The sequence below is a fragment of the Amblyomma mixtum genome, chromosome 7 (genome assembly GCF_055824585.1).
Source record: "Amblyomma mixtum isolate Tamu chromosome 7, ASM5582458v1, whole genome shotgun sequence".
Classification (NCBI taxonomy): Eukaryota; Metazoa; Arthropoda; class Arachnida; order Ixodida; family Ixodidae; genus Amblyomma; species Amblyomma mixtum.
In genome coordinates, this window is record NC_143018.1 from 35,154,008 (window position 1) to 35,161,641 (window position 7,634).

At 51.0% G+C, this 7,634-nt stretch overlaps 1 pseudogene; it reads right to left on the minus strand.

Annotated features, from left to right (window-relative positions):
- Positions 1-3,351: 3,351 nt before the first annotated feature.
- On the minus strand, positions 3,352-7,245 carry LOC149335635 (uncharacterized; annotated as a pseudogene).
- Positions 7,246-7,634: the final 389 nt, after the last annotated feature.

Here is a 7,634-nt window from a genome sequence, read left to right on the forward strand (position 1 = left end):
CGCCACAACCGCCGCCGCGACTCCGCCGCCTGACCTTTCGGCGCAGCCGTGCGCTAATGCGCATGTGCGCCGCCTCCTCACCGCCGCTACTACTGCCCGCTCGCCTCCTCGGCACCGTATGACCTTTCGTTGCAGCCGCGTGTTTACCACAGTTACTACGCATGCGGAAGGAGGGCTATATAACGCGTTTGCCTACGCCGTTATCGTGGTGCTCCCAGTGCATTGTGCACGAACTGCGAGGGCCATGACGTCAAACAAAGCATAACTGCAGCTTTTCGCTTGAATATCCAGGCTTAACCAGAGCTAAGTCACTGCCAATTTTTTAGTTTTTTCTTTCCCCATTTTTAATTGTTTCCGGAATGAATGAATGAATGAATGAATGAATGAATGAATGAATGAATGAATGAATGAACTTTATTCTCCGTCATCACGGGGCCTCACGGTCTAGGCGCAGCATTTAGGAGGGGGTGCCTCTCAGCCGGCACTCAGCGCCGGAAATCGCGGGAAAGTCTTGTAGTAAGCTGTCTCCGCCTGACGTTGCTGTCAGGATTCTCCTGGGGCTAAATCACAAAGCATCCCAGAACTTGCCACCTGGGAAGAGCTGATCCGAAGCCACAAGCCAGTGTATCCGGCTAGTGCACTCATTATTTTTGAAAGCGCCCGCAAGTTTCAAAAGGAAGGCCACACTATCATCGTCATCATCCACGTGACTGAGTCGGACATTCCTCATTGATACCCACGTTCCGCGGCCCGCGGAAAGCATAGGAGGGAGCGTCCGGCGACAAACTTGAAGCCTAGTCTTAACAAGTAAAGATATAGTAAAAAAAAAAAAAGAGTTTGTCCCCCCGTGATCACGCCACGTGATAGCGTGCGGTAAAATCTAGCTCTGCTGCGCGCGCGCATGCGCGGATTAGCGCGGCAGACTGACTGTAGATCAACCTCCTTGCTGTAGACGCTCCGCGCCACAAGCCGCGCATACGCACGCACTAAAACATACCAGAATCAAAACATAAAGGACTGACTGGGAGAGCGAAAAACTGAGGGGGAAAACGGCTTCATAAACACTCGGCTTGCGAACGCTGGCCGCGTGACGTCACGCTCCCTCCTTAGTTTTTTTTTTTTTCCTCCACGGCGCAAAGGCTGAGAAAACAGCACCGAGCCAAGATGGCGAGACCCACTCGTTGTGCGGCAGAATAACAGTTTGGTTCATTGGGGTTTAACGTCCCGAAGCAACTCAGGCTATGAGGGACGCCGTAGTGAAGGGCTCCGGAAATTTATACCACCTGGGGTTCTTTGACGTGCACTGACATCGCACAGCACACGGGCCTCTAGAATTTCGTCTTCATCGAAATTCGGCCGCCGCGGACGGGGTCGAACCCGCGTCTTTCGGGTCAGCAGCCGAGCGCCATAACCACTGAGCCACCGCGGTGCAGAATAACGGGTCGCTAAGCAGCTTTCGCGGCGAGCGTTTTTCCCGCTAGCGTGTCCATATCGCAAAGTTTTCTAGCATGGTGCGACACCTGAAAGGTAGCACATAAGCTACGCAACGACACGGAAAGTAATTATAACTTTTCGGCAAATTACACTGAATGCTGTGAAAAGCGGCACGTTGCAGCAGAAACATTCTCTGGAAAAAAAAAAAAAACGCTGATGCACACTTATCCGCGACTCAGAAAGCTCTCCATAGGTATAATATATCGTTCCCGGTTCTCGGCATGACAATACGGCGGTGGTGGCCGCACTGCAGTTCGTGCTATTGCAGATATGAATTCACAGGGTCTCATAGAACCTGGAAACTGGAAAAAACCCTACACCGTCCATTCCCAGCTAAGTGGGTAACTTGCCAGCACAGCCGATGCAGTCACACTCCTTGTTGAAGCGAATTCCAGCCACAATTTGCGCGTTGTAGATTTTGCTAAAGCCGATATATATGATACGTTTCTTGAAAGAATGTTGATGTATCGTTGCGCATTATGTCAAAGATTGCCGACTGCTGGTAATAGTCGTAGTTTATCGCCTTTGTTTATGGGTGCGGCTCCTACCAAGAACGATACTTTTATTTTGACCGCTAGCATTATTGCTTGTTTGAAAAAAAAAAGCAGTGAATAATCAACGTCTCGCGAACGAAAAAAAAAAATAATGTTTTTTTACTTTTTCACACTTCTACAGTGTTTTGCCGGGACATGTTTTCTGAAAATCTTTGCGCGCGTGTTGCCTATTGACATTGTGAATTTAGCTCGTTATCATTTTGTGTGCATCGAAAGTCGACGGTGCATTTGGGATTGCACGCCAGGAAGCGCAATGGATCTGTTGTTTGCCAGCGGACACGTTTTGTTGGCGTTGCACGTGGCCAGCAGATCTGCTGCTTGGAAGAACGGCAGAGATGGGGACAGTACGAAATGCTATTTAAATTCCATTAAAAGATCGAAATTCATTTCTGAGGAAGTGAAAAACGCAGTAACCGTCTCGCTTCTCGGTGGACACCTCAACAGTGCCGTGAAGGGAAGGGAAGGAAATCAGGTGGGAGTGGAGAAACAAAGAGAAAAAGGTGCCGTAGTGGAGGTCTCCGGAATAATTTCGACCTCCTGGGGATTCTTAACGTGCACTGACATCGCACAGCGCACGGGCGCGTTTCGCGTTTCGCCTCCATCGAAACACGGCCGCGCGGTCGTATTAGAAACCGGGTTCCGCCGAAGGTTCAGGCCTCTCGAACATCTCCAATGCCGCTTTTTGTTCCTGGTTTTCTTCAGGAGCCCAATGGAAGCATTCGCGGGCGCTGCACAGTGATTACTCGACACCGGTTAGGAACGGGCAAAAAGGACGCGCAATATGTCCAGGCGCATTAACCGTGCTGCTCGTCCTTTTTCCCCTTCATAACCGGTGCCTACTCGTCACTGCACAGGGCCTACAATAAATTTAATTGGTCAACTAACTATACTGAGCAGAAGCCACATTTTAAGAACCCCACTGGAAGGGAACATGTCCACCATAGTGTAACGAAGCGTACGTCGGGACGCAACGGTGGCTCCGCCGCCTCGAAGTAAGTTGACCAGCAGGTGCCGATGGGTGGCATGAATTAACTTTTCTTTAGATGGGTCCAAAACATCACTTAAAATGAACAAACTGTTGTGTGTCAGACGGACGCCAGGCTGGAACTGAACAACTGTTTATTGATACAGTGCCTTTTAATAGGCCGATGGACATGTGATCTGGCGACGACTGCTTGCGTGGCTGATAAGCGATACATGAAAATGCAGTGTTTAAAACATGCGCTATCAGTACACCACACTCCTTTCTCCTAAGATTATTTGCACAATCCAAAACTGACTAGCTAGACATCAATGCCATAACTCAGGACAGGTCGTCGAACACGCGTTGATCTTCGCGGCTCGACCGGTACTTGGGTGGCTTGGCCTGGACTCGCCCCAGGGATTGCTTCTGGGCTAGCAGACAGCGGCTGTGGCTGCCTAGCTGTAGGAGGAAGCCTGACGTGGTAGTCCTCACGTGTGACTGGGTCAACTTCGAGCCGCGTCCAGGCGCTCCTCAATTGGTTGCGGTGCCTGTGATGACGCTCGCCGTTGTTTAGCTGTACCACGTACGACACCGGACCTCTGACTGCCACAACCCTGGCAGCCTTCCACCTTGGACCTGGACAAAAGCTTTTAGCGTAGACCGCGTCACCGACACGAAACCTTAGTCTCTGGTCGTTGTAGCTCAGGCGCGTGTTGCCGGTCCGGATGGAGTCTGTCTAACGCTGACCTCAGTCTTCGTCCGAACATTAACTCTGCTGGCGATTTTCCCGTGACCGAATGTGGCGTCGAGTGTTGCTTAAACAGAAACCGGGAAATCTTGCACTGCGTCGAACCTTCCTGCTGCTTCTTCAATGCTTCTTTAACTTCTCTTACCATCCTCTCCGCCCTACCATTGCTGGCTGGATGATAAGGTGCAGTGAAAATAGCACGCACGCCATTACACTTCAAAAACATTTGCAACTCTGTGCTAGTGAAAGCTGTGCCGTTATCTGAAACGATAACGTCTGGTACACCATGTGTCGCAAACATCTTCCTTAAGCTGTTGACTACAGCCGTAGCTTTCATGGATGGCATGATTTCGACTTCAGCCCAATTGCTGTACGCGTCTACCACGACTAAGAAAACTTCTCCTTTAACTGGGCCAGCGAAATCAATGTGCAGTCGACTCCAATTAAGGCTGATCTGGCTTCATCCAAAAATGTACTGGAGCCTTGGGATCGCTTTGACGGTTACTCTGGCATGGATGACAGTGCCGCACAAACTCCTCAATTTCGTGGTCCATCTTCGGCCACCACATGAGCCCTCTAGCTGATCCTTTCATGGCACTCATCCCTGGATGATTTGCATGCAGGAGTTGCAGCACATTCTCTCTTGCTGCGGTTGGAATTATGACGCGATTCCCCCACAGTATGCAATCGTGATGCAATGACAACTCCGACCGTCTCACCTCATAAGGCGCAAACTTGCTGTCCACTTGTGTTGACGGCCAGCCACTGAGTAGCCATTCCTTTACCCGGGATAGAACCGAGTCCTTTTTGATCAGCGCAGCAATGTCCGCCGCTTGCAGCGGTGCGCAGTCGACCGCTTCCAACAAGAGCACGTCCCCAGGCAGTCTTGGCTCGTCCTCGTCTCCCGGGGCTGGTAGACGACTGAGTGCATCGGCGTTGGAGTTGTCTTGGCCTCGTCTGTACTCAGGGTGGTAGTTATACGCAGACAACAGTAAAATCCAACGAAGCATTCGGGGCGACACAACTTCTGGCACTCGCTTGTCCGTGTTAAACAGGCCGAGTAACGGCTTGTGGTCTGTTATCACTAAATTCTCGCCCAGCTAGGTACTGGTGGAACTTTTTTACGCCAAAGACCACAGCCAAACCCTCTCTATCAATCTGAGCATAGTTGCGTTCACTGACGCCAAGAGTGCGAGAAGCATAAGCTATGGGCTGCTCCTTCCCGTCATCCGCACGATGGGCTAGCACTGCCCCCACCCCCACAGGCGATGCGTCGCAGCACAAAATTAAAGGACGCTTGCAATCGTAGGGCACAAGTACGGAGTCTGAGCTGAGTAAATTTTTCAGTCTCTCAAACGCCCGCTTATGCTCACCTGTCCACTTCCATTCGTGGTCACGGTCGAGCAGTCGATAAAGCGGTTCGGCCGCTTCCGTCCTGCCCTTGAGGAAACTGCTGTAGAAATTCAGCAATCCCAAAAAGGCTTGCAGCTCCTTTTTGCTTGCGGGCGCAGGCACTTGCTGGATAGCGTCCGTCTTGCTTCGGCTGGGATGTACTCCTGAGTCATCAATCCTGTGTCCCAAGAATTCGATGCTCGTCTGGTTAAATTCGCACTTGTTTACTCGTAGCTGTGCCTTCTGCAGACGCGATAGCACAGTCTCTAATCTCTCGGCGTGCTCTTCTGCGTTACATCCAGAAATTAATGTGTTATCCAGATAAGCTTTCACTCCGGGAATGCCCGCTAACAGCGTGTCGATGACTCGTTGAAAAACCCAAGGTGCGACCGAAATACCAAACGGCAGCCGCTTAACCTTGTACAGTCCCTTTATCGTGTTAACTGTGAGCACTTCAGCCGTCTCGTCGTCCAGCGTAAGCTGCTGATAAGCTTGGGCTAGATCCAACTTGGTAAAAAACTTGCTTGAACTTAGAGCTGTCAGCATTTCAGCTGTAGTGGGCAAGGGGTATCCACTGCTCTTAATAGCTTTGTGTACGGTACTGCGATAGTCGCCGCAAAGACGTAAAGTTCCATCTTTTTTTTCTTACCACTACCAGTGGTGTTGCCCAGTTTGAGTAGCTGACGGGCTCCCATACACCTTGTTGCACCAAGCGGTCCACTTCGTTGGCCACGTCGTCCTTGAGGGCCAGTGGAACTGGTCGACTTTTGAGGAACACCGGTTGGGCGTCATCTTTCAGTTCGATGTGAACTGGCGGTCCGTTGAAGCCAGGAAGGTCCCTGCGAAACACCTCGGGAAATCGCGAAGGCACGTCCTCCACGTTTACTTGCTGTATTCCCCGCAAGCCAATACCTAACGGGTTAAACCAGTTTCGCCCAATCAGGCTGTTTCCTTGCTTCTGTACTACGAGCAAAGGTAGCTTTGCCTTCCTGCCTTTGAATTCCACCAAGACACTTGCTTGACCCAGCACGGCTAACGCCTCCTTCGACCAGGTTACGATAGTTGTTCCAGAATCTTGCAGTGGTATTTTACCGTGACTCCTTTCAATAACCCTGAACGTATCTTCACTCACAATTGAGCACGATGCGCCAGAATCAACCTCCATCGGAACTTCTTGCCCTTCAATCATTACTTGAACCATGAACTTCTGTTCTTGCTCATTCACTTCGCACAGGGAAAACAACGCACTCATTTCGTACACGCCCTTGCGCTTATCTCCTTTCTTCTCTTGCTCATACGCTGTCTTCCGAGCAGTTCTACTATCGTCTTTCGACCGACAAGCCTTAGCTATGTGTCCAACCCTTTTGCAGTTGAAGCATGTCTCCTTTCTAAAACGGCACAAATGTGGAGCGTGCTTACCGTTGCACCGGTAACAGCTGGACCCCTCCGCTGGGGTGTCTTGCTTCGCACGAGTTGTTTGTACCATTTCCTGGCCGTCCGTCTCGTATCGACCGTGCTTGCGTATGTCTCGCTGTTGCTTAGTGGTTGCTTCTGCAGTTGTGGCCAAGTCATACGCAACCTTAAACGTAAGGCTGTGTTCTGCGAGAAGTCGCTGTTGAACCCCTTCGTTCCGGAGTCCGCATACGAAACGATCCCGCATCATGACGTCCAACGGGAGCTGGGCGCTGCCAAAACCGCAGTCTTCGGCTAGCTTCCGAAGCGTCGTGACGTAGTCCGCAACCGATTCCTCAGCAGCCTGGTTTCGCCTGTAGAACAAAAACCTTGCATACAGCTCCGAAGGCTTTGGATGCAGGTGCTTGCGAACGGCAGTCTTGATTTCTTCGTAGGTTGCTGCTGTCGGTCTTTCTGGCTTCACCAAAGTTACGATGAGCCCGTACACTTCTTCGCCGCAGCTGCTCAACAGGACTGCTCTTTTATGCTCTTCTTTCGTTATCTGGTTCGCTTCGCAGAACATTTACAGGCGCTCGACGTATTCGTCCCATGACGCGTTCGTGCCGAGACGATACTCGCCGATCCTGCCGACGGCCATCGCCGTCGCTGCCTCGTCGCCAACTGTTGTGTATCAGACGGACGCCAGGCTGGAACTGAACAACTGTTTATTGATACAGTGCCCTTTTATAGGCCGATGGACATGTGATCTGCAGACGACTGCTGCGTGGCTGATAAGCGATACATGAAAATGCAGTGTTTAAAACATGCGCATGCGCTATCAGTACACCACACAAACCGATACACAAGAGCTATGATTAAATAATAACGCAGGCAGTCATACCAAGGGGGCGCGCAACATCTTCCGAGCAGAGGTCCCGAGCAGCAGGGCCGCAGCCGTTCCTCCTTTTTCTTCGCGCCAAAAACCAGCTCTTAAATACGTTTGTCCAGGATTCTGGGCACCCTTTTAGTAACCAATCGAAAATGCTGTTGTCGGAGCCAATGAAAATGATTCCTTTAAAGCAGCAGCCAA